The following is a 22,441-nucleotide window of genomic DNA, read 5'->3' on the forward strand; positions in this document are numbered from 1 at the left end:
GGAGGTAGACTGCTGGAGGAAGGGAGACCAGTTAGGAGACCCCTACAGCAGTCCAGGCTACAGATAGTGGTGGATTGGACCAGGGAAGTAAAAAAAGTGAGCAGATGGGGGAAGTGTTTGGGGGATAGAATTGAAAAGACATACTGTGATTTCTACTACCGGCTTGGGTGGCAGCATCTCCTTTGAGAAAGGGCGCCTGCCTTTCCCAGAGGAAGAGTCTAATGATTAGATTGTAAGAAAAGAAAGTAGAAGCCATGTTTCGAAGACCTGTATTTCAGGAACTTCATCAGTTTGTAAGACATGAGTCTGAAATAGCTAGCAGTTCGGTTCTTGAAAGATCCTCGAATCTTGTGCGGTTACTGGGGCGAGTGGGTCGGGGCCCCGTCATGAGACGGGTAGAAGAGAAATATCACAATTATCTTCTCCAGCAACAAATGAGATGTGGCGATCCGGGGACAGTGACGTAGGTGATGTCAGTCAAAGGACAACACGGCACAGAATATCAGTATTCCAGCCAGGCCTCAGAGATGTGGCAGATCAGTACGAGAAAAGAGGGTCTCGAATTTATGTGGAAGGGAAAGTAGACTATGGAGAATACACGGATAAAAATAATGTGAGGTGACAAGCGACAGCAATCATGGCTGATAGCATTATGTGTCTGAGTGACCAGGCAAAAGAGGAGGAGAGTGGACGCTTCATCTTTGGCCATTGTTTGGCACAGTCTTATTTCCAAATCACGTGGAGTCTTTGCAGTTTCTAAAGAGAAGAATTAAAAGATTCTTTTATGTAAAAAAGAAAAAGAAAAGACATTCTGAGAAAGATGTGGACTTGAGCAACTAGGGGGATGTTGGTATAATTTATAGAAATGGGGAAGTCTAGGGAAAAAGCAAGTAAGGGGCAGCATCAGGAGGTCCGTGGGGGAAAAGATAATTTGAAGATGCTTATTAGGTAGCCATGGAACCAGACGGAGTCAGCTAAGAGGAGTGTGCAAGGGGTACCAGGCCCAGGCACATCCAAACATTTAGTGGCTGAGCAGAGCAGGAAGAGCACGAAAATGGAATTAATGAGTGGCCAGAGAGAGAGCAAGAAGATCGGGAGAATGTGGGAACCTGGGAGCAAACAGAAGACAGTGATTTGAGAAAGAAGGAAGAGTCCAATGTGGTGAGTGCCGTCAGGAGGTAAAGGAAGACTAGAGACACAGCCACTGGGGACCGTGATGAGAGGCGTCTCAGCAGAAAATGGTGACAGAAGCCCAACCAAAGGGGGTGAGAGAGGGAATGGGGGTTTTGGAAGTGTGGCCAGCACCACCGGCAACTCTCAGAGATTTTCTGCAAAGGGAAGGAAAATTTAGGGCAGGAGCCAGAAATGGGTGTGGGTTCAAGGGAGGATTATTAAAGATGTAAGAATTTAGAGCGTGTCTGTGCATTGATGTGCAAAGCATTCAACCAACCTCTCTGAGCTTCATTTCCCATAAAATGGAGACCACAACATCAACAATTGCAGGGTTTTAGGAGAATTTCATGGGTTAACATGTGCAAAGTGCCTAGTACTGGGCTTGGCTCACAGCAAAAATTTTAGGATAATAATACAAAAATGATATAATATTTATGGGCTCCCTTCCCGAGAAATATTGCTTGAGCCCAGAAAGCTCTTGCTGGAAAAGGCAAGGTGTCAGATGACAGTTCTCAGTTCCCACAATTATAATGGAGAATCGCAGAAAAGGAATCATATTACCAACAGCAGACTCAAGAAACTGTTTGATTCTAGAAACACAGTTATTTCCTCCCTGAGGGCACACTCAGAACTTCCTCCTCTCCCTTCCCTTGCTTTCTGACTAAAAAAAGGAGTCTTCTCCTCCAGATCCTTTACTTGGGGTTTCTGGTCTGAACCACAGAACTCAGATGACTTGAGTGACTATTTTCTCATTTCTCCTAAAGGCGATACCTAACCAGAATCCCCCTGGATGCACAGAAATTACTCCGTTACATCCAATGCATGTCTTAAACCAGTTGAACCCAGTTCAAAAGCAGCTGCCTCAGAGGGCAGGGACCACTTCTCATTTACCCTGCTCCCATCCAGGACCCTCTGCACCCTGCAGGCCTCACCAAATGTCTATCCATGAAATTCACACAAAGGCTTGGGTGTGGAGGCAGGAGTTGGAAACTAAGGGGATGGAGCCCTCTGGCTGACAGTCAGGGTGTCAGGGTGTCAGGGTAGGAGTATCACCACAGAGATGGCATTTGAAGCTGGGCCCCGAAGGATGGTAAGGATTTCGAGTTGCAATTGAAAAGCAATTGTAATCTGACTCGATCTTGGAGAAATTAATGGGCAACACCACCCAGTGGTTACAGTCACAATGACTAGTCTCTGTGTGCTCTTTAAGGACTAGCAAATTTGACTGTGTCTAACGTGTGCAGAAGGCCAGTTACTGAGATAGATTTCCTGGTACCTGCAGCTTCCCACCTCTCCCTGCCTTTTGAGAAGAGCCGAGGTGTTCAGTACATGCTAGGAACACGACAGATAAAGATCCCGGTCTGAAAGAGCTTACCTTTTGGTGGGGAGCACTAGAGACCACGCACAACGATCAGTTCTATAAGGATAAAGCAGGCTAAGAGTGAGAGTGAGGCGTGCACAAGACAACTTCGCAGTGTCTGATAGGACTCACCAGGAAAAACGATTTTTAGTAAGAATCTTAGGGAAGTTCTTATTAAATTTAGCACCTACATTCTGCTTCCAGCATGGCAAGCTGAGCACCTAGCACACCTAAGAAGCTAACCATTCTGCACGTGAAAGCTGTAAACTCTGAACAAAGTGTTAAAATACAACAGAGAACGTGACAGGCTGTACGAAAGCAGACAGATTTTGGAGGGACACCCCAAACTGGAGCAAGCAACAGGCATGGAGTGAGTTCCTATTTTTGGTGGGTTTGGCCTAAAGGCAACTCAATGGCTGTGGACAGCTCTGTAGGTTTGACTAAAGCTCTAATATAAGCTTTGTGGTCTTTCTGGCCAGATGCAAAAAGAGAATGAGCCTGAAGCAAAAGTGACCACTGGGAGGTGACGGGGAAGCCCAGAAAGGAGAAAATCAGCAGAGGGGAATCCCAAATTCTTCATACAAACTCAGTCCAAGTTTCTGGCTGACTCCCGAGCCATCACGCACAATTGGGGAAAAACCCAAAGCAGTTTGCAACTGTAACCCAAAGAACTGGACTAAGATCTAAGTTGCCATCTGCTGCAGGCATGAAACCTTGCAGTTTGACTCTAAGTTAATGAATAGCCTACTAAAATAAAAACAGTAAAACTCTCCAGACCAGTGTCATTGAATTGGAATCTCTACAACAAAATATGCACAAGCTTCGGGATAGAATCCAACATTATTCAACAGGAAAATGTGACCCAGTCCAAGGAAAGAGACATAGATACCAACCCTAAGATGACTCAAACTATGGCACTGTCCCACGGGACTTTAAGGCAGCTGCTGTAACTATATTTCATCAGGTAAAGGAAATTCTGTTTATAATGAATGCAAAGATGAGCCAAGAAATACAGTTTTCAAGCTTGAATTGCTGTCTAAAATAACATGAAAACATAATGGAAATTTTTTAAATTCCCCAAATGAAATTAATAGCAGAACGGGGATGACAGAGGAGTCAGGGAAGTTGATGATACATCAATATAAATTTATAATCTGAGTTAGGAAAAGGGGAAAAAAACAATTAGAAAAGAATGAACAGAGCCTCAAGGACCCATGGGATAATTTCAAGAGACTGAACATATTTCAAGCGATAACAGAACGGGGAAAAATACAAAGGGGGAAATATAAAGAAATAATCACAGAAAACTCCCCCAATTTAAGGTATAAATTTTACAAATTCCAGATCAGCAAATCCCATACAAAATAGATGCAAAGAAATCTGTGTTTAGGCATGTCGAAATCTCACACGGCAAGGATCTGTGTGACCTGTTCTAGTCTAGCCTTAAGAGCCACTCACATCTATCTGCTGAGGATGTTACCAAAGTCCAAGAACAGAGTAGATACCCTCTACCACTTGATGGGAGAAACATAAAATGGTGGACCTAATTTTAATCCACCACGTCTCAGGTAACTCACCTATGGAATATGAAGAATTATATCTATCTTAAGAGGGTTGACCTAAGTCTTAAATAAGATAAAGCACATAGTATAGTGGGTCACGGAGACAGTTTTGAGACAGACTGTGTTATGGACCATTATTTCACTTCCAAGAAACACGGTCGACAGCGTCCTTTCTGATCACCTCTGCAAATTTCATCCTGCTTGGTTTACTGGTGTTGCTGGGAGGGCCTCCTTTATTTCTGTCCATGCGGATTTTATACTTCTTGATTTTCGTGCATGTCGAAATTTTCATAATGACCTACGTATTATCATAACTCCAGTTCTCTGTGGCTGCCCACAGTTTGATTAACCTCACTGTGCCTCCGTGTCTTCATCTGTAAAGGGCAACTACTAATTGTAGTCCCACCAGAGGGCTGTTGTGAGGATTAACTGAGATGATCCATTTAAAGCCCTTGGCATAGTGCCTGCAAGGTGGTAAATGAAAGCTCAGTAAATTTCAGTGATTTTTCACTCATTGTTATTAGAGTTATTGTTATTATCATCTTCACGGACTTCACCAAAGGGGAAGAGGAAGAGAAGGAAAAGGAGAAATAATGACGGGAATTACAGACCAGTGGAGAGCTGATGATTCCCAGCCACTAGTTCTATGACTTTCCTCGTATCTACCTGCCCATATAGTATGAGGGAAGTCATAGAACTAGTTCTCCCCACCCCACCCCACCTGTCTCCTCCACCACCACAAGAGGGCGCAGAGGAGCATTACCCCGTCAGGGACTAACCCAGGTTACCAAATACATACACATGTAAATGCAGGACAAACTGTTCACAGGCGTCACTGTGGGAAAGGGACTGCTGTTGGAAGGTGGCTCTTTTGTGTTTTACTCTCTAGATGGATATTTTGAGATATTTTCCTATTTTTCTCTCTTTTTCCCTTCCCTCATTCAAGCAGACAGTGAGCACCAGGCACCTCCTCCCCGCTCTCAGAGAGATGAGGGGGGTGGAAGGCAAAACTAGGAGTCTCTTCGGCCTGTATGTTCTGAAGGCCCAAGCTGCAGAAAGAATAAGGCTATATAGTGAATGCCTTCACCAGAATTATTAAGTGAAATGTGTAAATGGTGGCACCCAGAGACGAGGCTGCAGAGCAGACGTTCAGGCCAGGTTTACTCAAGGGGGAGGGTGACCTGCCTGGGCAGTGCAAAGATGGCATCTGTGCTGGGACCAGAGCAGTTAGAGTCCTATTTTAGATGGGGCTATGAGGATGGGCACATTCCACATGTTGTTGGTTAGGTTAGGGTCTTTTGATGTGAACTTCCAGATCATTTGTGCCTTTGTTTTAGAAAGAGAGAAAGAGGAAAGGGAGGGGGAAAGTGTTTGTGCAGGGCTGCGTTAGGCCCCCTCACAAAAAGGATTATAGATTTCTTCCAAGCCAAAAAAAAGCCTCTCAGTTGGGGCTGGACACAGACAGGGGCCACATGCACACCCCAGCAGCACTGCTAGGAGACAGGGAGACTCCATAGAGGATGAGCTGCCAGCAGGTGGGCCACAGCAGCCCTGAGGAAGGTCTCTGTGTCCCCAGATGTGATCCCAAACTATCAAAAAGCCACCAGACCCACTCCAAGAAGGATGGCTCAGCAGTGGCCTCTGGAGACAGATAATCATAAACCCCAAATATCTTGACACACCCCAGAAAGACTGTGGTTAAGGTTTCCCATGAGTTCAACAAAACAGCAGGATAAAAATATGTGTCAAATTAAGTTGCAGGAGTCAAGTTTTATTTCCTATAAACTGGACTTTGCAGACTTAGGTTCCTGTGACAACTCTTTGTATTTGTGCATCATTTGACTCTCTTCTAATGACTTGAATCTTTTTCATCTGTATCTTGTATATGTTTGTTTTTCCCCTTGGGTGATTTTCATTACAGTTTTGTTACACAGTGTCCCTGCAGGAAACCCACCAGGGAGGCAGGCATCTGCTGAGGATGCCCCCGCTGGTGGCTTCCCTGTGACTCTCCTCTCACCATAGACTTCCTTGATCCAATCCTAAGGCTGAAACACAGGGGGGACCAGTACCTTTCTCCCTCCTGGTATCAGAGAGCTGCCAAGGCTGCTGACTGCAGGACTAGAGGGGTGTCCTCCAGCCTCTTTTCTTGCCTCACCTCAAAACAGGGTCCCTGACAGCCTCTTGGGGGCCTTTTCCTCCTCCCAAGCTCTGGAAATCCCCCACTGAGTGACAACCCTGACCTTACTGAGTCTTGTCTGCTCACAGGTCACAATGGCAGGGAGCTGGGAGCCCTATCGTGGAAACTCTGAGTCATGAAAGGGCCTCTGCTCCCTCTTTTCTAGTCAGAGTTCTGTCACTTTCTAAGAAATACGTGTTTCTGTCTTCATTTCCAACCCAGCAATCCCGCCACAGCCCAGCTCACAGGGGCAAGAGGAGGGGCAGATAGAAATGAAAAGGGACCTCGCACTCACTGTCAGACACTTCACATATGTCTCTTTGCTTGTTTTTCCCTGATTTTGCCATATGACTTGGGAAGGGCATGGTTCAGACTAAGTGACTTGCTCCAACTCAGCTAGTAAGTGATCAAGCCAGGATTCAAATCTCTATCTGATTCCAAGGCCCCATAATGAGACTGTTGTTGCCGGATCCAGCACCCTTCAAGGTCCCCATGGGCCACCTTCCCAGAATCCCATACTTCCACCTCAGTTCCCAGGTCACTAGCTGGGAATGACCCTATGCCCACTGCCCAGTCTGTTTCCCAGTTTCCAAAGCCCCAACAGGGTAATGAGAGTAATGAATCTCCATGGTCTAACTTATCTTTTTAATCTAGACCACACAACTCCTGACCAGTCTATGGAACACCCTCTGGGGCTAGGAGGCATATACCACATTAACTCTGCTGGGGAAGTTGAAAGACTCTGCAGGCTTTGTACCTGGGAACAAATTTCCTTGGAAGGGGATGCTAGTGAAGCAGGCAGTGGCCACCATACCCAGGACTTGACAGGGAAGGAGACAAAGGAATTTGTTTGAGCTCCTCTGACTCATGAGAGACACAGGCCCTGCTCAGGGTCTATTCAAAGTCATTACCCCATAGGGGTAAACTGAAAACCACTCCTCTTATTATTGTTAGCTTCCCAAGTGAACTCAGGAGCTGAGAAGGCACAAAATTATCCTCCTCAATCTGCAGGCCACTACCATTCCATCGTTTGTTCACTTAATCATTCAGTAAGTTTTTAATGCACACCTACTATGTGTCAGACACGGGTAAGTATTAAGGCTGGAGCATGAAAGAAAAGTTCTGCACTCATAGAGCTTGGTGTAGTGAAGGAGATCAAAACTAGAGAATCTGGGAGTCTGAGGCGGGTGGTGGCCTGAGCTCGCAGGTTCGAGACCAGCCTGAGCAAGTGTAAGACCCTGTCTCTAACAATAGCCAGGCCTTGTGGCGGGTGCCTGTAGTCCCAGCAACTCGGGAGGCTGAGACAAGAGAATCACTTGTGACCAAGAGTTTGAGGTTGCTGTGAGCTATGACACCACAGCACTCTACTGAGGGCAACAAAATGAGATTCTGACTCAAAAAACAAACAAAAAAAAAATTTAAAAACTAGAAAATCAACAATATAGTTTCAGCTAGTGAGGAATGCTATAAAGGAAAATACGCAGAGTCAATGGCTAGAGAGTCGGGGTGTACATGGTATTTTAGCATCGGTGGTCAGGAAGCCCTCTCTGAGAAGGTGATGTTTGAGCAGAAACTAGAAAGTGGTCATGGTACAAGTCTTGTGAACACTGAGAGACGGATGCTTCAGAGGCAGATCGCAGCATGTGCCAAGGCCCCAAGTAGGGAGGAAGTCACTTTAGGTGTGAATGGCCAAGAGGCAGGGGAGTGACTAAAGCAGAAAGTAATAGGCAATAAAGCCAGAGGGTTAGATGAAATTTGTCAGCCCCAGTGTTATGGATACTGTGGACAAATGATTGTTGTGGGGAGCTGTCCTGTGCCTTGGAGGGCATTTAGCAGTGCTAAACCTTTATCCACAATATACCAGTAGCAGCCCCCTTCCCCTAAAGCCAAAAATATCTCTGGACATTGCCAAAGTTCCCCTGGGAGGAGCAAAATCACCCCTGGCTGAGAACTACTGGATCTTGTAGCAGTTTGGGTTTCCGAGTATAACAAGAAGCTGCTGGAGGTTTAAGTAGAGGAGTGGCATGCCGTCATCCACTTGTGTAGATCACCCCATTTTCTCTGCAGAAATGGATTTGTGGGGTGAGCTAGAGGCGAGAGCAGAGTAGAGGAGGCCGGGTAGGAGCCTACTGGAAGCAAGCAGGAGGGATGCCGGTAGCCAGGACTAGATTAGTTGTGGAGGTGACAAAGTGTTCCAATTCAACATGTGTTGGAGGCAGAATTGTCAGGGGTCACTAATATGCCCTGCCCATGTCCCCGCTGTTACAAGCACCTGCAACTCTGCCTGAGAGCCTTGCCTGGCTGCAGCTTGGCCACACCTGGCAACATGGGGACACGGAGGGGTTATCCCTGAAAATAAGTCCTTGATTGATGACAAGCATTGATGGATAGGTAGGTCTTTGGGTAGGATGACTCTGAGATGTTCTCTACACTGTCTCCCAGAAGTCCCCGGTGGGGCTGAGACTGAGTCGCCCCATTACAGAGGCAATCTGCTCACTGGAGAACTCTGCAGTGGCCGCCTTCCCTTGAGGGTCTCACTTCCGTTTCCCTACTGGAGCTTCCTGGGATCCCCTCCTAATAAACCACGTACACTCAAATCCTTACCCAAGGGTCTGCTTCTGAGAGACCCCAACTTAAGAAAAGTGTAAAAAGGACTCCTCGGTCGAGGGTCTGACCAGTTGAGCTGTATCTTTTTAGCTCAAACAGCTACGTGTATTGAGCATCCGCCAAGCACCATGCTGGGCCTGTCACATACAGCATGCCAATTAACGAGAACTCCACAGTGTGCAGTGGATAGGATCATCCCCATACGACTAGTCAGAAAACAAGCTCAGAAAAGTTAACCAGGTACCCAGGGTCAGGCAGCTAGTGAGTGGTGAAGCTGGTTTTCAATCAGCAGGAGATGAGGGAGATAGGCCGACTACACTGCTTGGGCTCAGCTGCCCAAAATGTGGGGTTATGGTGTTCCTGACTTCCACATTCCAGCCCCTTCCTCCCAACTGGAAAGTTCCCACTTCCTCATGTAGAGATTCTTTTTTTTTTCCGGTTTTTGGCCAGGGCCAGGTTTGAACCCACCACCTCTAGTATATTGGGTCAGCGCCCTACTCCTTTGAGCCACAGGCGCTGCCCCATGGTAGAGATTCTTAATGGTACTAACATCTACCTTGTCACCGCTAGAGAAAGTGGAGGAGATGGAGAAAGGGAAAAAGAGAGACCGAAAGTGCAGAGGATGGGACAGAAAGTGCAAATGTGTCAGATAGTGGCGGATGTGTCATCCCACTTCATCTTCCCAATAAGGCTTCAGGGAAGCATTAGCTAATATTAGCCCCCATTAACAGAGGGGAGAAAAGGGCAAGTTTCACAGGACAGTCAAGGGAAAATCCAGCCAACCTTACACTTCACTGTGACTCAGATTCAGCCTCTGTGTTTTCCATTTCCTTTTTTTTTCCTTTCTTTCCTTTTTTTTTTTTTTTTTTAACAAAACAATTCCATGTCCCAATTTCTGAACATTTCCTGGCTGGTCCCTGGAAAGCACTTAAGCCTCATCAAGAAGCAATCAAGAAACAGCTGTAGGACATAAAAGCTAGGATGGCAGCTGTCAGAGAGAGGTTCTCTCCCTGAGTGCTTCAAAGCATGAAAGGGCTTTGAAGAGAGAAAGCGGTGGTCAGAGTGTCTGTAGCTGCCATCAGGCTGGAAAGCAGCCTGTGTCTGCCATACGAGAGGGAAGTCTCAAGTCTGGAGGAGTGTGTGTGTATGTAACCACGGGGTAGTTCCTCAGCATTAATCACGTGGCAGCGTCGAAAATTCACACATTGTGGACTGGGCACAGTGGCTCACGCCTATAATCCCAGCACTCTGGTAGGCTGAGATGGGTGGATTGGCTGAGTTCAGGAGTTCGAGACCAGCCTGAGCAAGTGTGAGACCCCCCCATGTCTAAAAATAGCCAGGGATTGACGGGCGCCTGTAGTCCCAGTTACTCAGGAGGCTGAGGCAAGAGAATCATTTGAGCTCAAGAGTTGGAGGTTGCTGTGAGCTGTGATGCCATGGCACTGTACCGAGGGTGACAAAGTGAGACTCTGTCTCAAAAAAAAAAAAAAAAAATTCACACAATGCAATTTGGATGTACAAAAACTATTGCTATTCTTTTCAGTACCTGATCTCAGGCTGGAGACTCCATCCCCACCAGTGGTGGAAGAAACATTTAAAGAACCGCAGTAAAGGAAGATCAGCTCCACTGAAATGAAGCAGTCTCTCTTCCAGTAAATATTCATGGCCACTCTTTGTCAGGGCTGTTTCTTACCTCCCAAAAGGCTTCGGGATGCAGGGCCTTGTGGCCCTGGTTGGGGACGGAGCGTGGTTCGCCCCCTGCTGACTCCACCCGATGCTGCTTTGAGATGAGACTCATCCTGCCTTGCCTCTGCCTCCTGATGCTGCAGTGCCACAGCTGGTGGACCCTGTGGTCTGTTTTCCTGGTGTGGCCGGAATGCGCGGCCACTCACTTGCTGCCTTGTCCCCACCCAGCTCTCACTGGTCTCAGCCTCAGCACGTCCTCTATCCTTATTTTTAGGTTTCAGATATATATTAATGAGTGTAATCCTCAACACAATCCATCAACATGATTTCATGCGTTTAGAGGAAAAATATTTCCTGGTTAAGTGGAAAATTGTGCAGATGGCTTCTGGAAGACCATCTAAGCAGCTTTATTGTGAACCATTTGGTTTAGAAGTCTGGACCTTCTTTCTTCAGTTTGCTATGATCCACATTCACTGAGCAGAACTGGTATTGATCAGTGGCACCCAGTTTGTTCCAGGGTTCTGGGTTATTCTTTCTGTCCCAGATAACATCTGGATTAAACAATGCCAGATGCAAGACACACAGTGCTGTTCTAGTACCTCTGGCTCCAATAAATACAAATTGAGGAATCAAGCTTGGATGCTTCTTGGCCTGACCGAGGATCTGGCGAAGCATGTTTGTGGCAGCGGCTTTTAGTCTAAAGGGAAAGAAAAATAAACCTGCGGGCCAAGACCTGGACTCAGTCTGCACCAAGGATATGCGGGCATCCAAAGTCACCTAGGGCCTCTCCTCTCTATCCTTCTGAACTGCCTGCCCATTTGACAGCCTCTGCTATGTGGTTATCTGGAACCTCGCCAGAACATCCAAAAAGTCATTCCATTCTCCATCTCGGATGGTGTGAGTAGTCAGACTCCCAGTCATCCATCGCCCCAGGCTTGTGTTATGTCATGACACCTCTTCCTCCAAGTCCCAGCTTCCACAGAATTCTTTCATTCATTACATGAGTCACGTGCCTCATTTCTTCATTCTCCCCAAAGACCTGTGATGTAAGACTGTTGGATGTGACAGATGTTTACTGGAGATTCAAGCATAGGATAGGTACTGAATGGAGCACAGAATAATTTCAGTAAGAACTTGAAATTGAGGCTCGGCACCTGTGGCTCAAGCGGTTAAGGCGCCAGCCACATACACCTGAGCTGGCAGGTTCGAATCCAGCCTGGGCCTGCCAAACAACAATGACGGCAGCAACCAAACAATAGCCGGGCATTGTGGCGGCCGCCTGTGGTCCCAGCTACTTGGGTGACGGAGGCAGGAGACTCACTTGAGCCCAGAAGTTAGAGGTTGCTGTGAGCTGTGATGCCACAGCACTCTACCCAGGGCGACAGCTTGAGGCTCTGTCTCAAAAAAAAAAAAAAATCTGCTAGCCATTTCCTGACAGAAAAAGGCTTTTTTCCTTTTCTTTCTCTCCTTTCTTTTCTTCCCAGAACCTGACTCACTGTGTTGAGACGCCCACACTTCTCCTCACCTCCTCCTCACCACCTCATATTCCTACCCCATCTTTCCCACTGACCGAGAGCAACTTCCAATCCCTTTCTTTCGTACACAGAGCAGTTTAGCTCTCTCTAGGCAACATGAGGTAGGGATGGGGTGGGATGGGATGGAGGGGTCTCCCTTTTTAAAATCAAATATGCTCATTAAGGTGTTTCTCCCCTAAACCTGAAAGTAATTCTCACTCTAAGAATTTTGCCCTCATTTTAGACCAATCAACTCAATGTTAGCCAGCTCTACTAAAACACTTTTGTAATGCCTGGCCAAAAACATCTTTATAATGCTTCAAAACATTTTTGTAATGGGGTATATTTTTGAATCCTCACAATAAGCAGAAAGTATTATTATTATCCCCATTTCATAAAAAAAGGAACCCAGGTTCAGCAAAGTTAAAGAGCATAGTTGCTGGGCCAGGCGCAGTGACTCATGCCTGTAATCTTAGCACTCTGGGAGGCCGAGGCAGGTAGATTGCTTGAGCTCAGGAGTTCGAGATCAGCCTGAGCAAGAGAGAGAGCCTGTCTCTACTAAAAATAGCACAAGAAATTTGCTGAGGGTTGTGGCCAGTGCCAGTAGTCCCAGCCACTCAGGAAGCTGAAGCAAGAGGAACTCTTGAGCCCCAGAGTATGAGGTTGTAGTGAGCTATGTCGCTATGACACTCTACCCAGGGTGATAGAGTGAGACTCTGTCTCAAAATAAAAAGCATAGCTGCTGAGTCAAACAACAACTGAGCAGCCAGGCAAGAACTCAGACCCAGGTCTGCCTTACTCTAAATTCCCATGCTCTCCACCAATGCCTATCCTGGAGAAGGAGCTGTGTGTCTGGTGCATCTGTAGCTGGGAGGCAAACCCCATGTTGAGAATCAATTCCCATGTGGCAGAAAAGTCCTGTGTACTGTAGGGTCCTCTGTGGTGGGGATAGGCCTGGAGACAGTAGCCCTTGATGTTGAAGAAACTTGTTTCCAAGGTCCTGACTGGTTTGATGCCCCGTCCTCATGGACCAACCTCCAGGGCTCCTGTTCCTCCCAAAGCCATACTCTTTTCTGACAAGAGAGCCCCTATGGCAAGCACCAAAGCCGCTTTGCCCTGACACCAGTCACCTTGGGGGCTGACCACAGACCTCAGAGCTTCAGAGAAGCAGCTGCAAACTTGAGACTCTCCCAGACCACTCCAGTCAATGTACATCCCTGGCAGGCAGGCACTGTGCCTTTTCACTTCTGCTGGGCCCAGACTGGCTGAACTGAGTCTAATTCCATCCACTGATGTTTCCTCCTTTGTTCATGATAAAGGGCTCCAGCAGGTTAGGCTGACCTCTGTGGCTGTGAGCACAAGTGATCCCATTTACTGAGCACCAGCTATGTACCAGGAATTGTATACAATGACCTCATCTCATCTTCCCAGTCACCTGAGTTCCACAGAAAGTCAGCCCATTTTACAGATGAGGAAATAGTCTAGCAACAGCCTAGCAGTTTCTTGAACTTTTATAGCACAAGCAGCAGAGACTGAAATTTGAATCAAAGTTTATGCAGCACCAAGGCCTGCTATTTGCACTACGCAATCCCCCGTGTCAGAGGAGGTAACAACCTTCCCCTCCTTCCCAGTGATGAAGCATCACCCTTCTTCTTTTGTGTGAACATTGTGTTTTTGGTGTCAATGTATGATTCTAAAAAGCCCACTTCCCTGCTGCAGTGAAGGGTGGGGAGAGGGGCTGGGGCAGGGTTGAGCCTCTGGGTAAGCGATGCTGCCTCCGGGAACCTCTGCTGAGAGGACCTGGTTACCTCATGGGTCTGAGGGAGAAAAGCAGCTCAGAGACTAGGACCGAAGCTCCATAGGAATTCTCCCTCCAGCGCCTGGATACCCACTGCCTGAGGACTTTTTATAAATAGATCAAACATGCACATGATACAAAATTCTAAAGATACGAAGTGCCATACAAAAAAAAAAGTCTCCCTCCTCCCCTGTCTGCCAGGCCTCCCTCCCATTACCCTTCTAAAAGGAAAGTAGCTGTGACCAGTTTCTTAGGCAGCCTTCAAAAGCATTTACAAGCAGAGTCCTTTTTTTTGAGACAGAGTTTTACTATGTTGCTCTGGGCAGAGTGCCATGGCATCACAACTCACAGCAACCGCCAACTCCTGGGCTTAAGTGATTCTCTTGCCTCAGCCTCCCAAGCAGCTGGGATTGCAGGCACCCACCACAACACCCAGCTATTTTTTGTTGCAGTTGTCATTGTTTAGTTGGCCTGGGCTGGGTTCGAACCTGCCATCCTTGGTGTATGTGGCTGGCGGGGTAACCACTGTGCTACGGGTGCTGAGCCAAGCAGAGTCTATTTTACACACACTACCGGAGTCATTCTACCCCTTACCCTTTACCTGGGTGTGTCTTGTGATCATCTCATAGCCATGTGTAGGGACTGACTCGTGCTTTTTAGGAGCTGTTTAACAATCCAGTCCATGGAAGAGCCAGATTACTTGATCAGTTTCTTTATTGATGAACTTCCATCTTCATCATTACAAACCATGAATATCTTTTATAGATCATGTTGTACCTGTGTGAATATATCTATAAGATAAATTCCTAGAAGTAGGATTACTAGTGCTTATTAAATATACTATTTGTTTTTAAAATGTTAATACATTGCGCCCAACTCCATAGAGCAGAGGTCCTCAAACTTTTGAAACAGGGGGCCAGTTCACTGTCCCTCAGACTGCTGGAGGGCCGGACTGTGGGCCCCGGGATGAGTCGGCTGCTAAGCAGGACAGGCAGTGGCGGCAAACACACCTGGCGGGCTGGATAAATGACCTAGGTGGGCTGCATGTGGCACGAGGGCATAGTTTGAGGACGCCTACCATAGAGGCTATAGCAATCTATACCCCACCAACAATGAAAGGCAGCTGAGGAAGCGCTTTCTATATGAGGAAAAACCTTTAGCTGGAAGAGACCAGCTGGCGGGCAGGCAGACAGCCTCGTGCTTGGCCCAGAAATCCATCCAAGGGAAGAAGATGAGCCACCACCACCCATAGGCTGTTCTCCATTTCACTGGTGAGAAAACTGAGATTGAGAGAGTTGACATGCCTTACTCAGGGTCATAGCCTGGAACCCTGTATGTCCAGGGCTAATTCCTCCAAACAATGCATGCTTTGCTCTCTGACCTAAAGCTGTGGTCTCCTGTGTTGTCTTGGCTGCAAGTTGGAGAACCCATTTCTTTCCTACTGCGAGCTGAAAATAGCTGGGCCTCCTGTATAGTTCAGAGCTTCCTTCCACACATAAGGAACCAGGACCAGTCTCCCACACATACTTAGCCAGCTGCTATTTCCAGCCTACATGGGGTGCACAGAGCCTGGACTGTCCACTTCTCCAAGGTGGGTAGCAATGATTACTCTGGACATTCATCCACTGGCCTAAGGAACTGAAACACTCAACAGATCCTCTCCATGGCAACTACTAGGTGGTAGGTGGGGAGGGTGTGAAAGAAGTCCATTGACCACATGGGCCATGGGCGTTATCATCAGCCACTCAGCAAATGAAAGAAGCCATGGTGAAGAGTTCTCTTTCTCTGTAAAGTGCCTTCACATCCATTAACTCATTCGCCTCCACAGCAGTTCTTTTTTTTTTTTTTTTTTTTTGAGACAGAGCCTCAAGCTATCCCCCGGGTAGAGTGCCATGGCATCACGCTCACAGCAACCTCCAACTCCTGGGCTCAAGCGAGTCTCCTGCCTCAGCCTCCCAAGTAGCTGGGACCACAGGCACCCGCCACAACGCCCGGCTGTCCATTTTTTGGTTGCAGCCATCATTGTTGTTTGGCGGGCCCGGGCTGGGGATTCGAACCCGCCACCTTAGGTGTATGTGGCTGGTGCCTTAGCCACTTGAGCCACAGGCTCCGAGCCCACAGCAGTTCTTAAACTAGGCAGGATTCTTATATTCATTCTTCCCATTTTATAGATAAGGAAAAGGAGGTATGACTTGCCTAGAGGCAAGACCAGGTTGTTTGGTGCCTAATCCTGGTCACATCCTGTTCTGCCAGATGTTAAGCAATCTCCTGGCAGTACGAGACATTCACAAAAACCATCTCCTATCTGCTCATATCCAGAATGAGTCACCATGTCCCTAGCAATGTTGTTTTGAACCCTCCAGTACAGGGATATATATAAATTTCTTGCCCTACATCCTCATCTTTTTAGCTCCAGAGAGAAGTCTTTTGAGAAGAAAGCCTTAGGGTGTTTCTGACTGCTGGTCTTGCACTGTATCTAAGTGCCTGGCATGGCCTCTGGCACACGATGAGTACTCAAGAAAGGTATGTTGTTTTGTTGGTTGGAAGACTAGCTGAATAGACGGATGAGTGGATGGGAGGGTAGGTGAGTGGGTGGCTGGTGGGCTGATAGCGGTTCATTTGTTTGCTTTTATTTTCCTACGAGGATCCATTCCCCCTTCCAAATATCACCTTGACATCCTTGTATGGAATGCCTGTCCTTGTCACAGTATACAGTCTCAGTGGGACAGCAGTTTAAGGGCTCCGTCTTCTCCCAGCCAGGAAGCAAGCAAATGACAGGAGCTCGGCTGATCATGCTCTCTCTCCCAGGACTGAATCATCAACAGAGTGAGAAAAGGATAGGAAAATCAGCTGAAGTACATTTGTTTTAACGATACCCTGATGAGACTGTCAAGTAGTTCCTTTTTTGCCCAGGCACCCAGAGTTTTTCTGGTTCCCCACTTGCCCTTTTTCCAAGCCAGCTTCTCCAATGTCCTACCTATTCTACGACCTACTCAACAGTACCCCCGACACATTACCTTCCTGAGTAAGATAGGGTAACATTATGATATATGTGTGTACACACAGACTATATATATGCACGCATATGTATACCCACACACATATATAGTTTTCCATCCACAGTTCCTGGCTCATAGTTCTCATAACTCTTGTTTAGTCTTAGTCATTTGTTATGTTGGGGCACTTCAAGAATCAGAATCCTGATCTCTCTCTGATGTTCTCCTACCCTCCTTTCACCTGCCTAAGGCAGGACACTACTTTGATTGTGAATTATAAAACTCTCATTCCAGCAAAGGTCCTGCCTGGGGGAAGGAATGCTGCACAAAAAGGCCAAGAAAAATCTGAAGACGGGTCTTCCTAGGTGTGCTTGCTCAGTCTGTTAGTACTAGATCATATTCTTTTTGCCCAGTCACGTCTCGGCATGGTTGTCCATGCTTCAGTTGTGCCTACCCAAAGTTTCCAATTAGCCCCATGTGTGGAGGCTGGCGGGAAGGTGAACAAGAACTCATCATCCACATGCTGGGAAGGTAGTGCACCCCAACTGCACCAAGACAGACGCTCTTCCAGACCTTGCCCTATCTATCTCTTCATCTGGCTGTTTATTTGTGTTCCATTAAAGTACATTTTGTGAGGCTGGGTGTGGTGGCTCACTCCTGTAATCCTAGCACTCTGGGCGGCCAAGATGGGTGGATGGCTTGAGCTCAGGAGTTAGAGACCAGCCTGAGCAAGAGTGAGACCTCATCTCTATAAAAATAGAAAAACTAGCCAGGCATAGTGGTGCACACCTGTAGTACCATCTACTGGGGAAGCTGAGGCAAGAAGATTGCTTGAGGCCAGGAGTTTGAGGTTGCTGTGAACTAAAACAAAAACATTTTGTGTAACAAACTGATGGACATGTTTCCCTAAGTTCTGTGAGTACCTCTAGCAAATTAATCAAACTCAGAGAGGGGCTGTGGTAGCTCTGCCTGAAGCTGGTCACTCAGACATTCAAACTTGCTACTGGTGGGAAGGAGAGAACCTCAACCTGCAATTTCTGAGGTTCTCCCCAGATCAGTGTTTTTCTTTTTTTTTTTTTTTTTGAGACAGAGCCTCAAGCTGTCCCCCTGGGTAGAGTGTCGTGGCATTACAGCTCACAGCAACCTCCAACTCCTGGGCTCAAGCGAGTCTCCTGCCTCCGCCTCCCAAGTAGCTGGGACCACAGGCGCCCGCCACAATGCCTGGCTATTTTTTGGTTGCAGCCGTCATTGTTGTTTGGCGGGTCCGGGCTGGGGATTTGAACCCGCCACCTTAGGTGTACGTGGCTGGCGCCTTAGCCGGTTGAGCCATAGGCGCCGAGCCCAGATCAGTGTTTTTCAACCTTTTCTATCTCATGGCACACTTGAACCTATAGTTAAACTTCTGAGGCACACTTAAATTATGCTGATCAAAAAAAAAAAAGAGGCTCAGCGCCTATGGCTCAAGCAGCGAAGGTGCCAGCTACACACACCTGAGCTGGTGGGTTCGAATCCAGCCCAGGCCTGCCAAACAACAATGATGGCTACAACCAAAAAATAGCCAGACATTATGGCGGGCGCCTGTAATCCCAGCGACTAGGGAGGCGGAGGCAGGAGAATCGCTTGAGCCCAGGAGTTGGAGGTTGCTGTGGGCTGTGATGCCACAGCACTCTACCCAGGGGGATAGCTTGAGCTTTGAACTTCTTTCAGAAATAATTTAATTAATGGTCTAAATTTTTTCCTAGCACACCTCAGATCCTCCCACAGCATACCAGTATGCCATGGCACAGCGGCTGAAAAATCACTGCTCCAGATAGATTGCATCAAAATTGAACTAACTGTCACACCTATAATTCCAGCACTTGGGAGGCCAAGGCGGGTGGATCGCCTGAGTTCATGAGTTCAAGACCAACCTGACCCAGAGCGAGATCTTGTCTCTAAAAAGTAGCTGGGTGTTTGGGCAACGCCTGTGGCTCAAAAGGGTAGGGTGCTGGTCCCATCTGCCAGAAGTGGTGAGTTCAAACCCAGCCCCGGCCAAAAACAGCAAAAAAAAAAATAGTTGGGTGTTGTAGTGGGCACCTATTGTTCCAGTTACCTGGGAGGCTGAAGCAAGAAGATTGTTTGAGCCCAAGAGTTTGAGGTTGCTGTGAGCTAAGACATCAGGGTACTTTACTGAGGGTGACCAAATGTGACTCTGTCTCAAAAAAAAAAAAACTGAACTAACTGGAAGACACCTGGCTGGTGTCAGCTACAGAACGGATTGCTTGCTTGGTGTGTGGGGAGAAACCCCCACATATCTGTGACACAGGGCAGGAGAACATCAGAGACACAGTGTGTTGTGGTGTGATAAACCCACACTGGGTGCTGCTTATTCCATACTCCCAAATAGCAAAAGTTTTCTCCACTTACAAACACAGAATTTTAACAGACACAAGATGGAGAGGTGAATGAGGAGACGCAGGAACTACGGGGAGAGGACTGGAGGGAGTAAAGCAGGCGTCCTCAAACTATGGCTCGCCGGCCACTTGCAGCCCGCCTAGGACATTTATCTGACCCACTGGGTGTTTTTGCTGCCACTGCCTGTCCTGCTTAGCAGCCGACTCATCTGAGGGCCTGCAGGCCGGCCCTCCAACGGTCTGAGGGACAGTGAACTGGCCCCCTGTTTAAAAAGTTTGAGGCCCCCTGGAGTAAAGGAATGAGTGGAGACAAGGTCAGGACTGGTCCCTGGGGGAGCTCAGTGCTACTCAGAGAAGGAGGCAGGAACTAAGTGGCAGGGTGAGTCCTAGGCCTTGGAAGGATGACAGGAAATTCCTGTGGGAGGAGTAATGTGAACCAATTTTAAGGGCAACAGGATACGGACCCCCAGATCTCCCTCTAGAATACTGGAAATCCTTTACCATTGTCTTTTTTTTCCTTTTTTTTTGAGATAGAGTCTCACTATGTTGCCCTCGGTAGAGTGCTGTAGTGTCACAGCTCACAGAAACCTCCAACTCTTAGGCTTTAAGCAATTCTTTTGCCTCAGCCTCCATAGCTGGGACTATGAGCACCCACCACAACACCTGGCTATTTTTTGTTGCAGTTGTCATCTCTGTTTAGCTCACCCGGGCTGGGTTTGAACCTGCCACTCTCCGGGTATGTGGCAGATGCTATAACCACTGTGCTACAAGCACCGAGCCTACCTTTGTATCTTTTAACTGAGAAAGAAAAGGCCTCAGAAGTCATACATGTATCATCAGACTTCCATTTCACAGATGAGGAAACTGAGGCCCACAAAGGGTAAGTGGTTCGCCACAACTTAACTGTTAGGTTTGGAACTGAACTGGGAGTAGAGCTCAGGTCTCCTCATTCCAAATCCCTTACTCTTTTCACCACTCAAAACTGACTCTAGAAGGAATGACTAAGATGCAGAATTTCCATACTCCATATTGAGGAAATTCCCCAAGGGGACTTCCTCACATCAAGGAGAGGTCTTCAAAAAATGCAAACACCCAGGAAGATTCTAAGGTCCCTGATCTTCCAGCCTGAGTGCTCCACAAGAGAAGCGGCAGAGTAGAGAAACAGGAGAGCAGGACCCATCCCTGAGAAGGGAAGCAATGGGCAAGAAGCCACAAGGGGCTTCCCGGGACTGGCTCAAGAACAGGGCCGGGTCCAGACAACAACCACAGAATCCTGTAAAATTCTGAAACTTTGGTCACTTTTATAAGCCTGTCTGTGAAAACTCTTTGAAAACAGGTTTGTGTGCTGGCCAAGAAGGGAGAGGGGAGGACTGTGTCTTATATTATGGCCAAGCACCAAGAGACAGAAATCCAGTGGGGGGCAGAGCGTGGGGCTAGTGTCTGAAGTCTGCTGCACACCGGGTGGGACAGATCAGGGCAGGTCTGAGTCATCACTATTTTCTATGTGTTTCTTCCTAACAAGTGAAATAGTGCCTGAAGTATCCCTGTGGTGTGTGACAGTTAATGGAGAATCACCACCAACTTCCCCTCCGCTGCCTCCTGCCTCCTAAGTCCCAGCTGAGAGGAACAGAACACTTCTACTGTGGGGGCGGGGAGGGGAGGAGAAGACAGCCTTGAGGGGGGATGCTGGAGCCTGGACGTTTGGGGAAAGGAAGGGACAGAAGTGTTTCCCAAGCATCTACTTTATGCCAGAAACTGTGCTGGGCAGTTCACTGCTTACTTCATTGAGTCCTCTGAAGTAGTCTAGGAGTTGGGTATTCTTAGCCCCATTTCCAGAAAGAAAACCAAGGTGTGGAATAGTTAATAATTTGTTCAAGGACATCAGTAACTTGTGAACAGTAATTTGTTCAGAGAATATGTGCTGTTCGATTTCAACCCTCCCAAGACTGTCCTGCGTCACTGGGCTTCCTCCTTGGGGCTGGGACAAGGCAGGGCAGGGGGCAGATGCTCCAGCAATCAAGAGTTCGGGTGGAGGACAGGGAGCTCGGAGAAGGGGTCCGCACAGAGAGAGGGGAAGGAGAAGCCGCCAACAAACAGGCAGAAAACAAACACAAAACTAAACTCCAAAGTAGCAGGTGGAGCAGAGCCTGAAGCCGTCTGTCACCCAGCAGCTTCTCTGTGGGCCTCACTCCCACGGCCACCCCTCCCCCAAGGTACCTTGTGGTGGGCTCCTCCAGTAACCAGAGGCCAGTGGCACCATTCTGATCATCAAACACATGACATGTGGTCTCCATCTGTAATAAACAAGTGAGTGTGCACAGCCACTGTCCTGTGTGGTGAAGGTGAGAAGAGTGGGGGAGGCTGAGCTGCAACCTTCTGACTGAATGTGGTAGGAACTTTGAGAGCAGTTGTCAAAGTTAGTACCCCTGACAGAGCGCAATGTGCGTTAGGGGGCAGGGAAGGAAAGCAAAGGAGGGAAAGGAAGGAAAGAGGCAGACTAGATAACAAAGAAAGAACAAACACAGCTGGACCCAAGGACGAGAGCAGGATGTTGTAGAAAGAGTCCTAGAGGGGGTTCGAATCCTGCCTCCACCCAGGCGAGTGCCCTGGGCCTGCTGGGAGGCCTCAGCTTGCACCCCGCCGCCTTGGCAGATCCTCCAGCCAGCACCAGTGGAGCACCTACCCCCAGTAGGGTTCTACAGAAGCAAAGAGTGAGACAACAGCCTGCGGTCTGGAGTCTCCGGTGGGAAATATTTAGACTAGTAAACAGGGCAGAGGAGGGAAACTGGCAGGAAACAGAAGCAAGGCTCCAATTTGCAGACAGAGCAAATTAAGGCCTATCAGGACATTACCTCAGGCTTCTCTTAGGGACCCAGATTCCCAGAGAGTGGGTAGACTTTTACTCCTTTTTTAAAAAGCACCCAGAACAGCCAGAACTGCTCCCCACACAGTTCTGAGGGAAACTCCATGCCCAATCAAAGCTTTGGAATCCAGAGGAATAAGGTTTCGCTTGCTCTGCCAGAATCTGGTTTCCCAACGTCACACTTTGAGACTTGGCTGGCAGCCAGCTCAGCTTAGGAAAAAAGAAACGAAAGAAAAAAAAGCAGGACTGGGCTAGAAAGGGCAGGGAGAAGAGGGACCGTGCTAGGCTGGAGGGGATGTGTGTGTGGCTTTGG

The 22,441-nt window shown here is 47.8% G+C and overlaps 1 long non-coding RNA gene and 2 pseudogenes across 1 annotated transcript; 1 reads left to right on the forward strand and 2 right to left on the reverse strand.

Moving 5' to 3' along the window:
* Positions 1-200: 200 nt before the first annotated feature.
* On the forward strand, positions 201-1,357 carry LOC100943356 (annotated as a pseudogene).
* Positions 1,358-10,399: 9,042 nt separating this feature from the next.
* LOC111727100 lies at positions 10,400-14,776 on the reverse strand (annotated as a pseudogene).
* Positions 14,777-16,490: 1,714 nt separating this feature from the next.
* Positions 16,491-22,240, reverse strand: LOC105887545. The gene is made up of 3 exons (XR_001161519.2): positions 22,118-22,240; positions 21,483-21,559; positions 16,491-16,686 (listed from the first exon to the last, which is right to left on the reverse strand). It is a non-coding gene; the product is annotated as an uncharacterized LOC105887545 (long non-coding RNA).
* Between the last annotated feature and the right edge of the window lie 201 nt (positions 22,241-22,441).

Source organism: Otolemur garnettii, unplaced genomic scaffold (assembly GCF_000181295.1).
Source record: "Otolemur garnettii isolate 467f Iridium unplaced genomic scaffold, OtoGar3 scaffold00094, whole genome shotgun sequence".
Lineage (NCBI taxonomy): Eukaryota > Metazoa > Chordata > Mammalia > Primates > Galagidae > Otolemur > Otolemur garnettii.